We start from the raw sequence: 19,327 nt of genomic DNA, 5'->3' as shown, positions 1-19,327 counted from the left end.
ACTGTCTGGTTTGTCCAATGTACATGGCAGAGGGGCATTGCTGGCACATGATGGTATCTCTCATGGGGAGGGTTAAGTCAGAGTTTGAGCATTGGCCTGCTAAACCCAGGGTTGTGAGTTCACTTCTTGAGGGGGCCATTTAGGGATCTGGGGCCAAAATTGGGGATTGGTCCTGCTTTGAGCAGGGGGTTGGGCTAGATGACCTCCCTGAGGTCCCTTCCAACCCTGATATTCTATGATCATGTTGGTAGATGTGCAAGTGAACAAGCCCCTGATGGTGTGGCTGATATGGTTAGGTCCTATGATGGTGTCCCTTGAATATGTGGAAATGTCAGTTTGTTCTCTCTTCCTGTGCTATCTAAGCTAAGAGGAAGAGACATTTCCTGCATAAGATTGTTGAGAGGCAAGAAAGTGCATTTCATTTTGGGCTCACCATATAAACAAAAAAGTACACTTAAGGTAGTAAGATCAAGTACCCAACATGGGGCTCAAACCCATGACCCTGAGACTAAGAGTCTCATGTTCTACCAGCTGAGCTAGCCAGGCTGTCTGTAGCACTCTTCAAAGGCACAGTCACAGTGTGAGTTGAGATTCCTTTTCTGACATTTGCCTTCTGTCTTCATTCCTTCATTCTCCAGCTAGCAAGCAGGGGCTATTACAAGGCTGGTTAGATGCTGGTGTCTACATCAAAGAGCTGGGGTTGATTTACCCGCTGGTCAGAGAAACAAGCACGGGAGAGGGGAATTTAGTGTTCTCCCACCATGGGGAGATGCTCTTTGACTCACATAGTGGGGGAGAGTCAGAAAAAGCTTACTCAGCTCCCAGAGAGGGGGTAGACAAGTAGGTTCCCCCCAAGCCACACACACATTTTTGCAGGACATCAGACCTCCTGCGGAGAAGCTTCTCAAAGAATATGTGGCCCCAGGAGTGTCGGAGAAGGGAATCACAGTTTGCCTTACGAGGTGGGTGAGGGAAACCTGTAGGTCCTTAGGCCCCTCCAGCATCTGATGAATCCATTTGTGGGAAAGAGTCTGGGGTAGCTGAGCAGGACAAGGAGAGGACAGAAGGGCTTGCAACTGGTGTGCAATCCCCATGCTCCCAGTGGCCCAAAAGAAGCAGGGTTCAGCACTTTGTGATCTTCCTGAGAGCGCAGCGCTGACAAAATGAGAGCTACACTAAGGGGCAGCTAAAGCCATGAGACCTGTGAAAATGAATCAGCCTTCCATCAGGTGGCATCAACTCCCCTCTCTCGGTTTCTATCCCAGAAATACTTTCAGCTCAATATTTTTTTCCCCTGACAGAGGCTTCAGATTTTAAGCAGAAGAAGAAGCAGAGAGGAGTGCACTGGAGTAAATGAAAGCAGAGGAAAATTGCTCCTCTGGTGATTTCTTTGTTTTGCTCCTGTGATGCTGATGGAGGAACTGGAAGTATAATTTGAGATTGTGAGACCATGTCGTCCATTTTTGGGGCTCGGTTTGTGACACTGAGCACAGGGGATCCTTCACTCTCTGTTCTTGTCCCTTCAGGGCAATGGAGACTGGAGCAGCGTCTGAGATTGGCGAAGTAGGAGCCTGAGAAAGCCAAAGCTGGTTGTCAGAAAGAAATGGCCCTACCTGGTCCTTTAAGTGGTGGGCTCTGGGGTTTTAACAGCTGAGTCGTGGGTTCGATTCCCACAGGGCAATGAAAGTTTTTAAACAAAAATCTCCATTCATTCCACGTTTGAAATTGGGAGCAAAAGAGGGCTCCTTGTCCTTATCAACAAGGGAGAGAATGGCTTTTTTCTTAGCAAATATTTTTAAAGGGCACTGACTCGAGCTGCAGATCTCATTTCATTTGTATTTACAATGGAATGATTCTTTCTAGTATAGACAGAAATTCCTCAGCTAGCCTTGGATTCCACAGGAATACTAGAAGCAATGGTGTCTAACTAATACCTGCCTTTTTTTCGGAGAACAGGAATATCTGAGTTTTCCATGGACATTTCCCTTCCAGCACCTTGGGCCTCATCCAACAATATAGGAAACCGACATGCAGTCAAATACATGGAAAGTTTCTCAGCAAAGGGTTCACTGAGCAGGCCAGGGAAAAAGTTTTGCCAGAACACTTGGTTATAATATCCCACCCTGACCTTAAATGGAAAGCAAGGAGATGACTCTCAGAGCACACAACCAGAATAGGTAGGGCACCCACTTACGACTCAAACCCACCGATTATGAGTCTCACGTTCTACATTGTCAATGTACTGCGCCCTTCTCCCTCCACCTGTATATTGAACAGCTAAGCCTGCCTCCCCTCAAGCCATGTCAAGTCTCTTCTGGATAAGGAGCATGGAATTTACCCAACTAGGTGGCCTGAATGCACAGCTTTGGAGGATCTTTGAATTCCCTCCAACTTCTACCATAAAATGCTAAGCAGTTGGTTTTGTAATGTTACTGGAGAGGTTGAAATCATAGAATCATAGAAACGATAGAAATGAGTCCATTTCTCAGGTAGAAGACAACGATTGTGTCAGAAGGAAGCCCCATAGTCACCACTGTCACATAATGATATGGTTTGTACAACATGTGTCTTGTGAGGTTTCATTGTAAAAGTTGTGATCTGTTGAATGTTAATACCTGGTTGGATGGTGTGTGCTATCCTTTTTTTCTGGGAAGTGATGAAGTTTTCCTCTGGGTGCGTTATTGAAATATGTTCTGGGGTTGGGAAGTGCCCACCACCAGCCTTTCAGGTGCGACAATGGAAAAGCTAGGCTCGCTGCTGGCCCATTAAAGGTATCCACACTCGCAAGGTCTATCCCAGGAACTGTGTATAATGCAGACTTCTCCAAGATAGCACAGAGACAATGGACACTGCTTGACTCAAATCCTAGCAAAAGAGCTTTCTAGAAAGTTGGAAGAAACTATGAAAGAGGGGAAGAGACATCATGACTTGGCCTTGCTCCCCCACAACTCAACTCCTGGAAACACATCAGGAGGACAAAGACTGAACTGAAATAATTCAGAGATCAGAAGAGAATAATAATAATTCATTCAAATCAAAATCCCCAAAAAGACTAGTATTGGTTTTTCAGAAGAAAATTTTCAATTTGGGGGATTTTGTTTTCCCAGTCAGACCTTGCCAAGGGAAGCAGAGAGAAAATGTTTGAGTTGCCTCCTTCAGAACAGCTTGGCCTGGACACTCTAGCTGTGGGTCACTGTTGTGGTCTTGCTGTGGACGGGGGCATTTTTGATAATTTGGGGAGGTCCCAGGGTGTTTGGGGGAGATTATGAGCATATTACCTTTTGAGATAAGATATAGCGAGCTAGACAATTCTTTCAGCACCACATTTCATTTAAAGCGGGGGATCTGAGTTCCTGAGAAGGTTTTTGTTTGCAGGAAGCACCATGGTTTGGTCTGTCATTGTACCAAAGGGGGATATGGTTGTTTGTAAAGGAAGAGAGAAGACTAAACGCCTTCGATGAGGATGGGATTTGAACCCATGCGTGCAGAGCACAATGGATTAGCAGTCCATCACCTTAACCACTCGGCCACCTCATCTGAGCTGTCAGGAAAGGGCACAAGGAGAAATCTAAGGCCAGCAGAGATAGGGCCAATAAGGAGTTTTTAAATACTAAGCGTAAGCAGGGTCTGAATGAGCTCCCCCCTCACATCTAGTGAGGAGCTGGGAGGAAAGACTTCAGGAACAGACTGTTTGCATAGACACGCCTACTCTGCCTAGGTACACAGCTTGATGGAGCTGCTTTGCCAGAATCACCCGTTTTGGCTGCATTCAGTGAAATGAAATGTTATTATCCTTCCTGTATGAGTGAAAGGCAGCAAAACATACCTAGTCCATCCTGATGGAGGGGCTAGGTGGGTGAGGAATACTTTTTATTGGACTGCATAGAAGTGATTGAGGACTTCACCTAAACCAGTTGTCCCCAAACTTGTGCCCTCTTATCCGTGTCTGCGGCCCCTCGGAATCTGCAGTCGAGAACCAGGGCTGGGAGTGGGGCTCTTGTTTCCTGGGAAGTGGGGTGCGGACGGGGGTAAGGGCGACGAGGCTGGGCCAGAAGCCAGGGGCCCAGGCTGAGGGTGGGGTTGGGGAATAGAATATCAGGGTTGGAAGGGACCTCAGGAGGTCATCTAGTCCAACCCCCTGCTCAAAGCAGGACCAATCCCCAATTAAATCATCCCAGCCAGAGCTTTGTCAAGCCTGACCTTAAAACTTCTAAGGAAGGAGATTCCACCACCTCCCTAGTTAGCGGATTCCAGTGTTTCACCACCCTCCTAGTGAAAAAGGTTTTCCTAATATCCAACCTAAACTCCCCCCACTGCAACTTGAGACGATTACTCCTTCTCCTGTCCTCTTCTACCACTGAGAATAGTCTAGAACCATCCTCTTTGGAACCACCTCTCAGGTAGTTGAAAGCAGCTGTCAAATCCCCCCTCATTCTTCTCTTCTGCAGACTAAACAATCCCAGTTCCCTCAGCCTCTCCTCATAACTCATGTGTTCCAGACCCCTAATCGTTTTTGTTGCCCTTCGCTGGACTGTCTCCAATTTATCCACATCCTTCTTGTAGTGTGGGGCCCAAAACTGGACACAGTACTCCAGATGAGGCCTCACCAATGTGGAATAGAGGGGAACAATCACTTCCCTCGATCAGCTGGCTATGCCCCTACTTATACATCCCAAAATGCCATTGGCCTTCTTGGCAACAAGGGCACACTGTTGACTCATATCCAGCTTCTCGTCCACTCTCAACCCTAGGTCCTTTTCCGCAGAACTGCTGCCTAGCCATTCGTTCCCTAGTCTGTAGCGGTGCATTGGATTCTTCCGTCCTAAGTGCAGGACCCTGCATTTATCCTTATTGAACCTCATCAGATTTCTTGTGGCCCAATCCTCCAATTTGTCTAGGTCCCTCTGTATCCTATCCCTACCTGCCACCGTATCTACCACTCCTCCTAGTTTAATATCATCTGCAAATTTCCTGAGAGTGCAATCCACACCATCCTCCAGATCATTTATGAAGATATTGAACAAAACAGGCTCCAGGACCGAGCCTTGGGGCACTCCACTTGATACCGCCTGCCAACTAGACATGGAGCCATTGATCACTACCCGTTGAGCCCAACAATCTAGCCAACTTTCTACCCAGCTTATAGTGCATTCATCCAGCCCATACTTCTTTAACTTGCTGACAAGAATACTGTGGGACACCGTGTCAAAAGCTTTGCTGAAGTCAAGATACAATACATCCACTGCTTTCCCTTCATCCACAGAACCAGTAATCTCATCATAGAAGGCGATTCGATTAGTCAGGCATGACCTTCCCTTGGTGAATCCATGCTGACTGTTCCTGATCACTTTCCTCTCATGTAAGTGGTTCAGGATAGATTCCTTGAGGACCTGCTCCATGATTTTTCCGGGGACTGAGGTGAGGCTGACTGGCCTGTAGTTCCCATTATCCTCCTTCTTCCCTTTTTTAAAGATGGGAACTACATTAGCCTTTTTCCAGTCATCCAGGACTTCCCCCGTTTGCCACGAGTTTTCAAAGATAATGGCCAATGGCTCTGCAATCACAGCCACCAATTCCTTTAGCACTCTTGGATGCAACTCCTCCGGCCCCATGGACTTGTGCACGTCCAGCTTTTCTAAATAGTCCCTAACCACCTCTTTCTCCACAGAGGGCTGGGCACCTACTCCCCATGCTGTGTTGCCCAGCGCAGCAGTCTGGCAGCTGACCTTGTTCGTGAAGACAGAGGCAAAGAAAGCCTTGAGTACATTAGGTTTTTCCACATCCTCTCTCACTAGGTTGCCTCCCTCATTCAGTAAGGGGCCCACACTTTCCTTGGCTTTCTTCTTGTTGCCAATATACCTGATGAAACCCTTCTTGTTTCTCTTGACATCTCGTGCTAGCTGCAGCTCCAGGTGTGATTTGGCCCTCCTGATTACATTCCTACATGCCCGAGCAATATTTTTATACTCTTCCCTGGTCATCTGTCCAATCTTCCACTTCTTGTCAGCTTCTTTTTATGTTTAAGATCCGCAAGGATTTCACCATTAAGCCAAGCTGGTCGCCTGCCATATTTACTATTCTTTCGACACATCGGGATGGTTTGTCCCTGTAACCTCAATAGGGATTCCTTGAAATACATCCAGCTCTCCTGGACTCCTTTCCCCTTCATGTTAGTCCCCCAGGGGATCCTACCCATCCGTTCTCTGAGGGAGTCAAAGTCTGCTTTCCTGAAGTCCAGGGTCCATATTCTGCTGCTTACCTTTCTTCCCTGTGTCAGGATCCTGAACTCGACCAACTCATGGTCAGTGCCTCCCAGATTCCCATCCATTTTTGCTTCCTCTACTAATTCTTCCCGGTTTGTGAGCAGCATGTCAAGAAAAGCTCTCCGCCAGTTGGCTCCTCCAGCACTTGCACCAGGAAATTGTCCCCTACGGTTTCCAAAAACTTTTTGGATTGTCTATGCACCGCTGTAGTGCTCTCCCAGCAGATATCAGGATGATTAAAGTCGCCCATGAGAACCAGGGCGTGAGATCTAGTATCTTCTGCGAGTTGCCGGAAGAAAGCCTCGTCCACCTCATCCCCCTGGTCCGGTGGTCTATAGCAGACTCCCACCATGACATCACCCTTGTTGCTCACACTTCTAAACTTAATCCAGAGACTCTCAGGTTTCTCTGCAGTTTCATACCGGAGCTCTGAGCAGTCATACTGCTCCCTTACATACAGTGCTACTCCCCCACCTTTTCTGCCCTGCCTGTCCTTCCTGAACAGTTTATAACCATCCATGACAGTACTCCAGTCATGTGAGTTATCCCACCAAGTCTCTGTTATTCCAATCACGTCATAATTCCTTAACATCATCAGGACCTCCAGTTCTCCCTGCTTGTTTCCAAGGCTTTGTGCATTTGTATATAGGCACTTGAGATAACCTGCTGATCGTCCCTCATTCTCAGTATGAGGTAGGAGCCCTCCCCTCACAGACGTTCCTGCCTGTGCTTCCTCCCGCTATCCCGCTTGCCCACTTACCTCAGGGCTTTGGTCTCCTTCCCCCGGTGAACCTAGTTTAAAGCCCTCCTCACTAGGTTAGCCAGCCTGCTCGCAAAGATGCTCTTCCCTCTCTTCGTTAGGTGGAGCCCGTCTCTGCCCAGCACTCCTCCTTCATGGAACATCATCCCATGGTCAAAGAATCCAAAGCCTTCTCTCCGACACCACCTGCTTAGCACTTCGTTGACTTCCACTATTCGACCGTCTCTACCCAGGCCTTTTCCTTCCACAGGGAGGATGGACGAGAAGACCACTTGCTCCTCAAACTCCTTCATCCTTCTTCCCAGAGCCACGTAGTCCGCAGTGATCTGCTCAAGGTCATTCTTGGCAGTATCATGGGTGCCCACATGGAGAAGTAGGAAGGGGTAGCGATCCGAGGGCTTGATGAGTCTCAGCAGTCTCTCCGTCACATCACGAATCTGAAGAGCAGGGGCAGAGTGGAGCTGAGTGGTGCTCCCTCCCTGCCCTCCATGGGGGCTTGCTCAGGCCGTGAGGTGCCCCCATGAACATACCTCTGTGCCTCCCTAGGAGGCACACCCCACATTTTGGGGACCACTGACCCAACTCGCTAAGCAGGGACTAATGATGCCAAAGCCCAGGGAAAGGTAAAACAAGTACAGGAACCCTGGCACTGGAACCATGGCCCTGCCCCCCTTCGGCCTAAAGCCCCACCCTCTTCACGCCTTCCACCCATGGCCCCATCAACTACATCATCTCTGTTCCACCCCTTCCCCCACTGCCCCACCCTGCTCGCTCCTTAACCCACCGTGGCCCTAAGACCAGAGAAGCTCTGTGCCCCGGCTGCAGGCCCCCGGCCATAGCAGGGAGCGAGAGCACCTCCAGCCCTGGGGCTGACATAGGGGAGACTTTTCCAGGGGGCCTAATTTGGCCAGGGGCCCTAATCATGGCCCCATTGGCCCATGTGGCAACCCGCCACTGCCCCCTTGGCAACACAGCTTTGGGAAGGCTTTGCACTCTGCCAGCGTAGTGTCAGAAACTGCTTCCTAGGGGGGGCTCCCAGATTTCTCCCTGCTTCTTCCCAGCTCAACCCCTTCCACAATGTTCCTCCGTGGCCCCATAGAGGGTTGCGGGGGAGCGAGGAGCAACACGAAGTGTTCCATGCATCCTAGTCACTTTACCCACCTGGGCTGTGCTCAGAGGCGAGCATCAGAAGCTGCTTCTCTCTGCCCTCCCCTTATACAGCCCAGGGGAGGAAAGTGACCTGGGTGCAGGGAGCTCTGAAGTCACTCCTCACCCCCCTCAACCCCCGCAGCCCCTAGGGGTACCCAGAAGAGCAGCATTCCAGAGAGAAGAAGGCAGCAATGCCAGCTGCCCCATGCACACAGGTCAGTTTCCCCACATGGGTGCAGGAGGGGTACAGCAATCAGGGGTGAAGGGGGTGTAGAAGGGGAGTATGGGAGTTAAGGGCAAAGGGGACACAGTGTAGGGGTTCGGGCACAGGAGGGGGCAGGGGTTGGGGTGAAGGAGGTGCAAGGGTTGGGAGTGCAGGAACTAGGGGCAAAGGGGGAGTGGGGAGCCCACAGGGGCCTGGGGCAATGGGTGTGCCAAAGTACAAGTTTTGCCCATGGTGCCATTTTCCCTAAGGCTGGTCCTGGGAGGGAGTTTCACCATTGGTAACACTTCTTGCTGGGAGGGGGAAGAAGAGAAAAGAGGTGTTTTCTCTCTCTCTTTCCTCTCCATTTTTTCCCATTCCTTTAATTCCAGAATTCTCCCTTGTATTTCAGACTGGGATTAAAGGCAGCTCCAGACTTTCCCTCTCTCCCTTCTGGGAAATCAAGTTCACGTTTTTACAAGGAGCTAAAGAAGCCGCAATTCCGCATCTGAATTAATGTCACATTTCTCACTACTTGACAGAAAGAAATGTCATGTCAATCCCAGGTGAGTCCACTCCAGTCATGCCGTAGGGCATTGCGTCACCACGTGGCCATTTCACTTCCCTCCTCAGTTTCACCCAGAGACACAATTTCCTTTGCACAGATCCATGAACAGCAAAACCTTTCTGTGTCTCTAGTCTGAGCGAGGGCATTCAATTGCATTGAAACCTTCTCTCCTGCAATGGCAACTGTCGGACATAGAGGACGTGGCCACCTTCAGCCCTGACAGTGAGATATTCCCTCTCCTCTTTCTTCATGCTGCTGCTATTATTCCATGAAACATGACCGATGGAATAAAAAGCTAGGTTTACTCCAGGCTGAGGAAAGAAAGGAGCCACCAACTCCCCAAAAAATCTCAGTGACCCAAAGAAAACCCGCCCCTGCTATTGGAGATACAAAAGGAAAAGGGACTGTCTGAATTATCAAAGCAGGGAATGAACAATCTACAGCAAAATCACACTCTAACCCTGCTCCAGCCAGAAGGGAAATGGGCAGAAATTCTCGCTGTTCAGCCATGGCCACACTTACAGAACTGCACAGCGGCGAGTGTGCTGGGTAAGCTGGTCTGAGCAAACAATTGGAAATGACCTTTCGATGAGAACAGAACCATAGTGTAGAAAAGCCCCTGTATTAAGTGGTTGTGGCTGAGTGCTTAGGGAGCTGGCCTAGGAAACCATGGGGGTCTTTCTGTGGAGGTTTGGTTCTTGCCAACTAGGGAAGGCTGGTGTGTGGTATCTTCATGGCTGTACCTTCAGTGCCTGAGCACCCAGGGAGCCAAGTCTAGTCTTCCTCTCAGGCCAAGGACAAGTCTACATTTCAAACATTGAATCTACACTGCTGCAGCTCGGTAATGAAGATGCTCTGTGCCAGGGTTTCTCAAACTTCATTTCACTGTAACCCCCTGCTGCCAAAGAAACTTACTACATAACCCCGGGAAGGGGGACCAAACACCAAGCCCCTCCACACTGGGCCTGGGGGAGCTAAAGCTGAAGCCCAAGCCCTGCCCCACTGAGGGGAGGGCAAAAGCAAAGCTTAAGGGATTCAGCTCTGGGTGGCGGGTAATCAGACCTTTGGCTTCAGACCCAAGTCCCAACAAGTCTAACGCCAGCCCTGGTGACCCCATTAAAACAGGGTCACGACACACCTTGGGATCTTGTCCCACAGTTTGAAAACCACTGCTCTGTGCTGATGGGTGTTACAAATTACACCTGCCAGGACACGCACAAAACTGCTACGACTTACACCTGATAGGACACGCACACAACTGCTACGAATTAAACCTGATAGGACACGCACAGTTTGAATCTAGACTGAGGCACGTAAACAAAGTCCACAACTGCAGAGTTCCCAAAAAACACCAAGTTTATTACGCTCGAGCGTGGTGCCTGGAGGGGACCCCGAATACAGATTGTACAAAGGTTATATACTTTTTAGCAAAGCATGTTGCCCTCGTGCATCGGAAACCTTAGCCAATAAACAAACCCTTTTCTTATCTCCCACCTATCCCTGCTTGGTGCATTCCTCGTGCTAAACTAGTATGTTAATTACACAGCATGGTCCTAAAGCCATGCATCAGTAACTTTTATTATCAGGATTGGAGGACTCACATCAAAGACCAGGAGATAGGGAGTTAGGGACAGACAAAGAACAGATACCAGGAGTCAAGACAGGCTGGAGACAAGGAGGAGGATTTTCACAGGAATGCAGTATCTAAGGAACACTCCTCCTGGTGCATGATGTGCTCGCTTTTAGACAATGGTGGGCCCCAAACCAAAATGGAGTCACATGTGCTAACTTTTCCTTACCATGCGAGAGAGTTTTCCTGTCACTGTAGTTAATTCACTTCCCCAGGAGGTGGGAGCAATGTCAGTGGGAGAAGCTATGTCATTGGGTGTGCAAGTTGTGATGTTTACCACATTTATGAAGTTTAATCAAACCCCATTATTAAAACCACCTGTGGTCTGGGAGTAGAAAAGGAGCTCACTGAAGCAGGGTCTGTCCTTCAAAGTGGGGATTGGTCCTGCTTTGAGCAGGGGGTTGGACTAGATGACCTCCTGAGGTCCCTTCCAACCCTGATATTCTATGATTCTATGCTTCTATGAAAGTCCTGGAGATCATGACTCCAGCCCACTGTTGTTATGGGGGTATAGCTCAGTGGTAGTGTTTGACTGCAAATCAAGTGGTCTGTGGTTCAAATTCAAGTGCCCTCTTATAAGCGCTTTTTTTAAAAAAAAAAAGGAAAACATTTTCATTTCCATTCTCCATTATGTTCATGAATTCCACTGTATGAGGATTCTTGAAATGAATGTAAACCCTCAATGTTTCACTGTGCAAATGCATAAAAACATAGCAAACCTGGCTATCAACTGAAATCATTCCAGTCTTCTGTGTCTAGTTTATGTTTTCATAAATTAAACAAAGGTATAATATGAATACACATTTGCAGATCCGTGTTCTCCAGGGGCTATTGTTAGGATATAGATATTCAGGCCTGTCTGTAAAGGCCTGTACTCTAAGAATTTCGGTGTATTCTTATCACTTGGCTAGTTCTAGAGGTATAAAAGAAAGAATCAAAATCACTGTCTGCCGGTGTAAGGGCCTTCTCTTACTGTGACAGTCTGAGGCCCTGTGCTTCGGGCTAAGGCCTTTGGCTAAGCAGCAGAGGCAGCCATAAGCTGGGAAGTGAAAGGTCAGCTCCTCACATTCCAACCTAGTCACATTGAAATCAGGTGCTATTGGGCTGATAGGAATACAATCCTGTCGTGATAATGCCTATCGCATCCAGAGAAAGGGAAGTGCCCAGAAGATGTAAAAGGAAACTTAGTTTGATAGCATCCTGTCTGGCAAGAACTCACTTATCAATAGCTGGGATGTGAAATCCTCATTTCTGTCTTTGTTCTATCACTGTAGTCCCCATTTCCCTATTGTTTGTCTGTATCATCTCTGTCTAGTTCTGTGATTGTTTCTGTCTGCTGTATAATTAATTTTGCTGGGTGTAAACTAATGAAGGTGGTGGGATATAATTGGTTCCATAATCATGTTACAATATTTTAGGATTGGTTAGTTAAATTTCAGGAAAATGATTGTTTAAGGTATAGCTAAGCCGAACTCCCGGGTGGGGAAATTGGAATCATATTTAGCTAAAGGGGGAAATGGGAACAGGGACACAAGTGTAAGGCTCGGTGGTGTCAGAGCTGGGAAGAGGGACACTAAGGAAGGAAACTGGAATCATGCTTGCTGGAAGTTCACCCCAATAAACATCGAATTGTTTGCACCTTTGGACTTTGGGTATTGTTGCTCTCTGTTCATGCGAGAAGGACCAGGGAAGGAAATGGGTGAAGGAATAAACCCCTTAACAGCTATGCTGTGCAGAAGAACAAGAACCACATCCAGTTGGGGTTCAGGAGTCTGATGAGCAAAGGCAACTTGGTGCAGGCTAAAGTCACCAGCACCTGGGCTCCTTCACATTCAACCAGCAGCTAGGAGAAGGACGTGGCATGAAAAGAAGACAGTGGCTCTGAGCAGGAATATAGCCACCAAGAAGCTTGCTAAAGCTGCCAAGATCCCCAGGAAGACCACCACGCCCATGTCTAGGAATAATCATCAGAATGCGGTGACTGCAGGGGGGACCAAAAAGGCAGAGAAAAGCCCTCAAAAGGTGTAATCTGCCAAGCCCCAGAAGGTGGTCAAGATCCCACCTAACATCAAGACTGGAGAGCCAACTTCAAAGCACCCAAAGCCAGGGCTAAGAAGGTGCACTGAGAAAGAAGTGAAGAGATTTCTATTGGGATGACTCCTGCTCCCCTAATGGCTCTTTTATGAATCACCATGGACCACCCAGAGAGATCAAAGTCCTGCAGAACAAACAGCCCCATGGATAGTATCATGAAGTGGTGGCAGTGGGGGGAAGGGTTTCTCTTCCAGAGGGGAAGCGCTGTGTTTTGTGTAACACCTCCCAGGTGTGTGATGCACTGACAGGGCAGCTGCCTAGAGCTCCCACATGAGCTCATTCTCTTTGACCTGCTTCTCTTGTTATTTCAGAACCAGCACGAGTGGGGGTGTGACACTGTCACTTCACCAGCTATAGAACAGGCTCTGTCTGCATCCCATCTTTGATTAATCCCACTTTTTAATGTATTCCTATTGTGATACTTTCCCAGTTCTCTGCCTCATTTTAATATTCTGGTCAGAGATTGACTATGGGGAGGAATGGACTAGTTTGCATGACATTTTGTAAGTTGCCATAGTATGTGATTGAAAACTCTGCTGGAGGTGGGCAAGAGCCTGTTACAAACATAAAATAGCTAAGCTTTACCAAACGTACCTGTTACACATTCAAACCTTCCTGTATACACACAGTAGAAATCAACAGCCTCTGGAACAACTCTGACATCATAAAAAAAAAGGATAACAAAGGATGTGCTGTCGTCATCAAGACTAAGTTGGAATATGAACAAGAGGCTGCTAGGCAGCTCTCTAACTCCACATTCTACAAGCCATTATCCTCTGATCCCACTGAGGATTACCAGAAGAAACGACACCATCTGCTCAAGAAACTCCAGGCTTATTCACCCTGTATACTGGCACAGCAGTGAAGGCCAGAAAGGAGCAGGTGTTCTCACTGGAACATGTCCACCCCCTGCTCACAGGCAATTCCCAGGCCCACCACAGCACACTATCTTGATGAGAAAGGATCCCACTCGGCTTAACCATTGCTTCTTTTCCTTCCACCCGGAACCCCGCTTCTTTTTCTGGGCTACAAATAGCTGTCCCTGGGATGTCAAGAGGCAGGCACAGGATTCTACCTCCCAGCAGCCAACCACACTACCATGGTTTCGGCCCTCAGAAGGGATCCCAGTTGCTCACAGCCAGCCCAACCCCCGCCTCCAAAGGCGTCAATCACGCCCCCGGGTCAGCCACAAAGGAGGAGTGGTTCTCGCTGCTCCATGTGTGGCAGGGAGCCTCTCAAGCCCATCACCGCACCCCCATCTTGGCCAGAAAAGAGCACGGGCGCACACAAACTCGGACTCCGCTTTGCTTGTCTTCCTTTCACCCAGAACCATCCTTCTTCTCCTGGACTGTAAGTAGCCATCCCTGGGAAACCAGGAGGCAGGCACAGGAGAAGAAGTCTCCCAGCAGCCAACCGCACTGCCCCTGGCTTTGCCAGAACGAACGGTGACGCTCTGCTAACCCCACTGAGGCACTTAGCTTCTGCCCTGCCTTCCTCAGCATGACTTTCCTCTTTTGCCCTATTCCTGCCTCACTCCCTCCTTTGGCAAGTCATGCAAAGGAGGGCAGCCGGAAGAGCCGACCTCCATAGGCCAAAGTCCAAGGGCAGAGGAGGCCAAGCCACAAGACTCCAAAAGGTGACTGGCCTAGACCCTCTAGATTTCTCAGCTCATTTCACCACCCTCTGTCCTGCGGGGGTCGGGGTTACCCCAGGGACAGGCCAGTGGTAGAAGTAGGAGCGCCTTGCTGGAGAGCTAGAAAAAATAAACCATCATGTTTCTGCCTGGTTTGGAACCAGGGGCCTTTTGCGCGTTAGGCAAACTTGATAACCACTACACTACAGAAACTCTGTCACAGAGCTCTGCCCCTCCCTTCAAATTCCATCCACTTGGCTGGCTCTCACCCTGGCACACACTGATGGGCAGACCTGGAGAAAGTGGCGGCAGCCCTTCGGTAGGTCAGCTGGGAGAGCAAAGGACTGGAGCCGGCGCTCAGGAAGTCGTCTTTATGTCTCCCTTGTGACTCCAGCTTGAAGGAGAGCTTCTTTTTCTTCCCCTTGCCGAGAAAGAGCAAGAGAAGAAAGAAAGCTCAGGTGGGCCACCTTGGTGCACAAGTCCACGCTGCTTTTCCTGCTGCAGAGCCCGAAATGAGGGACTCATGGCGTGTAAAGGCACCGCTGCACTTCCAGAAAACATCCCATCCCTGCACACAAAGGGACAAAACAACATGCCGAAGACTGGGATTGAAGCAGGGACCTTTAAATCTTCAGTCTAATGCGCTCCTGGCTGAGCTACTTTGAGAGTTACGAGGTTTCTGTTTGGCCTGCTGTTTCTCTGTCTGGGATGTTTTTGTCAGCCATGGCACACAAAAAGGACATCACTGTGAGTGGCCCACTAAGGCAAGATGAATTTTTGCCTGCCTTGCTCAGCTTGACTTGCTTCCTCACCCCATTCCTGCCTTAGCTCCTGGGTTACCTGGTGGCTGAAGGCGACTGGGGCCTAGCGGCATGGGGAGGAATTTGGGCAGCTGAACCCTGCTGGCTTGGTGCCCAGCAACACAGGGGAAGGAGGTGGACAGAGCCACCCTCGCCTTGAAGCTCAGGCTCATTAAAACATATGTTCAGTCTAAGATAGCCAATGAGAGACCGACATCACTTGCTATTTTATCTCTTGAAAATGCCATTGGCCAGTCTTTGGATCTCTCTAATGCTGCGCTTCAGTTCATGAGCACAAAGTCGGGAAAGTGACCTTTGAACTGAAGGACTCGGGTTAACAGTCTAACGCTGTTTCTCACTGTAACACTAATTAAGACTGGTCCACCCTGTGTTGGTGGCTGTTCAATTTCTAGATATTAGTACATTTCAGTTACTGTTAAAATTAAAAAAATTCTATATGCTTAAAGGAAATAAACTTTTGTATTTGTTTATTTCTGTCATGAATAAAAACAGATGTACAGATCCTAGCCTGCAAATGTATCATCTTATATGACAGAGAAAATCATGCATACAAATTCTGCATCAAAATCATGAAATGAGTTGCAAATGCAATAAAAATAAAATATTCCAAAGTTTAACATGTGAGGGGGGGCATCGCAGATTCTTCTTGCTTGGGGTGCCTTTTGATCTAGGGGAAGCTTGTCAGGGAGAACAGGAGTTAGTTTCACATACCTATTTTCAGGCTGTAATCTGTGGGCACCCTGCCCTGTGGGAGGGATCCCAGTAGCCCAGACTCAGGGCTGGAACAAGCCCCTGTTTTAGTGGGAGGCTGCATGGTTTAGAGCAGGGGTGGGCAACCTGAGCCTGAGAAGGAGTCAGAATTTACCAGTGTACATTGCCAAAGAGCCACAGTAATATGTCAGCAGCCCTGCATCAACTCCACCCCCCACAGCTCTCACCGCCTCCCGCCCACCGAGTGCCCCGCTGATCAGTGCCTCTTCCTCTCTCCCCGCACCGCCCGATCAGCTGTTTCATGGCATGCAGTAGGCTCTGGGCGGAGGGGAGAGGAGTGAGGGCACAACAGGCTCAGGGGAGTGGGCTGAAAGGGTTGGAGTGGAGGCAGGGCCTGTGGAAGAGCCAGAGGATAAGCAGTGAGCACCGCCGGCACATTGGAAAGTTGGCATCTGTAGCTCCACCCCGGAGTCAGCACCTTTAGAAGGAGCCGCATATTAACTTCTGAAGAGCCGCACATGGCTCTGGAGCCACAGGTTGGTCTTCCCTGGCTTACAGCAATCTGATGCCTCAAACAATCTGTCTCTCCCAAAGTGTTGGATCTGCATCCCCAGAAGGCTCCTGCACTGCCTCCCCGCTTTTCACAGTCTATAGAAAGGAGCAGCATCAAGGGTTAGTGATGAGCGACAAGGTACAACATGGGTGGCAGAGGCTTCAGGATCCCAGAGTGTTTGCCTGTCTGGGGCATTTTGAGTGAGATCTCAGGGACACATTGTAAGGCAGAATCCCAGGAATGTATATGAAAGGAGCATAGGACGATAAGAACATAAGAACGGCCATACTGGGTCAAACCAAAGGTCCCTATAGCCCAGTATCCTGTCTTCCCATAGTGGCCAGTGTCAAGTGCTTCAGAAGGAATGAACAGAACATGTAATCATCAAGTGATCTATCCCTTGTCGTCCATTCACAGCTCCTGGCAAACAGAGGGTAGGAACACCATCCCTATCCATCTTGGCTAATACCCATTGCTAGGTTTATCCTCCATGAATATATCTGGTTCATTTTTTGAACGCTGTTATAGTCTTGGCCTTCACAATATCCTTTGGCAAGGAGTTCCACATGTAGACTGTGGGTTGTGTGAAAAAATACTTCTTTTTGTTTGTTTTAAACGTGCTGCCTATTAATTTCATTTGGTTGCCCCTAGTTCTTGTCTTAGGAGAGGGAGTCAATAACACTGCCTTATTTACTTACTCACACCAGTCATGATTTTATAGACCTCTAGAATATCCCCCCATAGTCATCTTTTTTCCAAGCTAAAAAGTCCCAGTCTTATTAATCTCTCCTCCTATGGCAGATGCTCCATACCCCTAATCATTTTTGTTGCCCTTTTCTGAACTTTTTCCAATCCCATATGTCTTTGAGGTGGGGCGACCACATCTGCATGCAGTATTCAAGATGTAGGTGTACCATGGATTTATATAGAGGCAATATGATCTTTTCTGTCTTACTATCTATCCCTTTCTTAATGATTCCCAAGATTCTCTTTCCTTTTTTGACGGCCGCTGCACATTGAGTGGATGTTTTCAGAGAACTATCCACCGTGACTCCAAGATCCCTCTCTTGAGTGGCAACAGCTATTTTAGACCTCATCATTTTATATGTATAGTTGGGATTATGGTTTCCAATGTGCATGACTTTGCATTTATCAACATTGAGTTTCCTCTGCCATTTTGTTGCCCTTTCACCCAGTTTTGTGAGGTTTTTTTTGTAACTCTTTGCAGTCTGCTTTGGACTTAACTCTCCTGAGTAATTTTGGATCATCTCCAAATTTTGCCACCTCACTGTTTACCCCCTTTTTCCAGATCATTTATGAATATGTTGAAGATTACTGATCCCAGTACCGACCGCCTGGGGGACACCACTATTTACCTCTCTCCATTTTGATAACTGACCATTTATTTCTACCTGTTAACCAGTTATTGATCCATGAGAGGACCTCCCTTTTTATCCCATGACAGCATAATAGAGCAGAATAGGGTTTCCTTGGAAGGGGGAGTAAACTGAGAACATATCAGGAGGTTGTACACATTTATTGTCCTGGTGAAAAAGTGTGTCTGATACTCAGCCTTTGCTACTCCTGCCGGCTGTGACTGCTGAGGACATTTTCCTTCTCTCCTCCTGGGTCTCTCTTCTGCCAGATTCTTGGCCAGTGCGGCCACCCTGAAGGCGATGGCAGAGCAGTTTCGTGATAGGCTGCCGGACTCACCACATAAGAGCGCAGCTGCTATAGCACCTTGACTGATCATGGGCCACATCCTGCAGCCCTGGCAGCCCAGGATAACCTCCCACTGATGGCAATGGGAGTTTAGCCTTTGTAACTTGCTGCTTGTACCTGAGGTCTCAGCTATGAAGTAAGCTGGTGGCACACACAGCTTCATCCAAAGAAGTGAAGGATGTAAGCAAAAGAAGAAAGTTGGCCACCTGGGGAGCTGAGGCAGTCCAAGAACCACAGCTCAAGGGAGAAGAGGAAAAACTCCCTGAAGTGCTCAAAGCAGCACCGAGAAAAGGAAGTTTGTCAGTGAGATCAGTAGCAATAAATATGAAATGAAGGACTGCTTTCCCCTCTCTGATGCCATGTTTGAATTATGTTACTTTATGATGAGATGAAGCTTGAAAATATCCTGCTCTAATTTCAGGATGGGTCTGTAACCATAATCGTTCTCTGTGGGAAGTGGCCTCTAGATAGTGATCTTTGGGAAGAGCTGGCTGAAGAGCCTTCCTACGAACCAGGAGATCATGGCTTGGCCTGCCAGTTCTTCCTTGCTGAACCTGGCTTGTCTGCTAGGCTCCTCTTTTTGTATCTCTTCTCATAAAAAGAAAAGACCTCACAGCACAATCCTTGTAAGTGCTCATTCAGGACGGAGAGAGCTTCCTTGTGGCGAAGCCTTGGAAAGTGGCAAATGCTAAGTCTGCAGCTGATGAAAAGGTACCATGACTCAGAGTTGAGTTGAAGTTGCTGTGACTGAAACCCAGAGCACTAACCACTCTAGGATCACAGCAGCTTGTGGGAGAAGCGCATGTTAGAAGCCCTCTGTCAACTCAGCTGTGGCTTTCCCTGCACAGAGAGCCAGCCCGCTCAAGGTCTCCAAGTTTTGTGGGAAATGAGGAAGGTCTGTACTTTGACATAGGAAGGTGTTGTCTTGGACCTTCAAGGGGAACAGTTGCAAATAGATAGTTGAGGAAGGCGCCATGGCTTAGTAGGTTAAAGCACCTGTCTTGTAAACAGGAGATCCTGGGTTCAACTCCCAGTGGTGTCTTGTTGTATAGCTTTTGTCTCCTCTGCTCATGTTTTCCTCTGTCTTCCTAGGAAACAGAAGAGACCTCCCTTGGCAATGTAAGTAATTGCTTCCTAAGGAAAAGGCTTATTTGCAGAGGAGCGTTGGAGAGAATCAAATCACCAGCCTGGAGTTGATGAAAAGGCTATTGGTGTTGGGAA

General features: G+C 48.4%; 4 non-coding genes across 4 annotated transcripts; 1 reads left to right on the top strand and 3 right to left on the bottom strand.

The window, feature by feature from the left end:
• Positions 1 to 473: 473 nt before the first annotated feature.
• Positions 474 to 546, bottom strand: TRNAK-CUU (transfer RNA lysine (anticodon CUU)). The gene has a single exon. It is a non-coding gene; the product is annotated as a tRNA-Lys (tRNA).
• Positions 547 to 3,455: 2,909 nt separating this feature from the next.
• TRNAS-GCU (transfer RNA serine (anticodon GCU)) lies at positions 3,456 to 3,537 on the bottom strand. Its single transcript has one exon. It is a non-coding gene; the product is annotated as a tRNA-Ser (tRNA).
• Positions 3,538 to 14,439: 10,902 nt separating this feature from the next.
• TRNAV-AAC (transfer RNA valine (anticodon AAC)) lies at positions 14,440 to 14,512 on the bottom strand. The gene has a single exon. It is a non-coding gene; the product is annotated as a tRNA-Val (tRNA).
• Positions 14,513 to 19,074: 4,562 nt separating this feature from the next.
• On the top strand, positions 19,075 to 19,148 carry TRNAT-UGU (transfer RNA threonine (anticodon UGU)). The gene has a single exon. It is a non-coding gene; the product is annotated as a tRNA-Thr (tRNA).
• Positions 19,149 to 19,327: the final 179 nt, after the last annotated feature.

The sequence above is a fragment of the Eretmochelys imbricata genome, chromosome 28 (genome assembly GCF_965152235.1).
Source record: "Eretmochelys imbricata isolate rEreImb1 chromosome 28, rEreImb1.hap1, whole genome shotgun sequence".
Taxonomy (NCBI): domain Eukaryota; kingdom Metazoa; phylum Chordata; order Testudines; family Cheloniidae; genus Eretmochelys; species Eretmochelys imbricata.
Note: the sequence above shows the minus strand (reverse complement) of the source record. Positions and strands in the feature narration are given on the sequence as shown.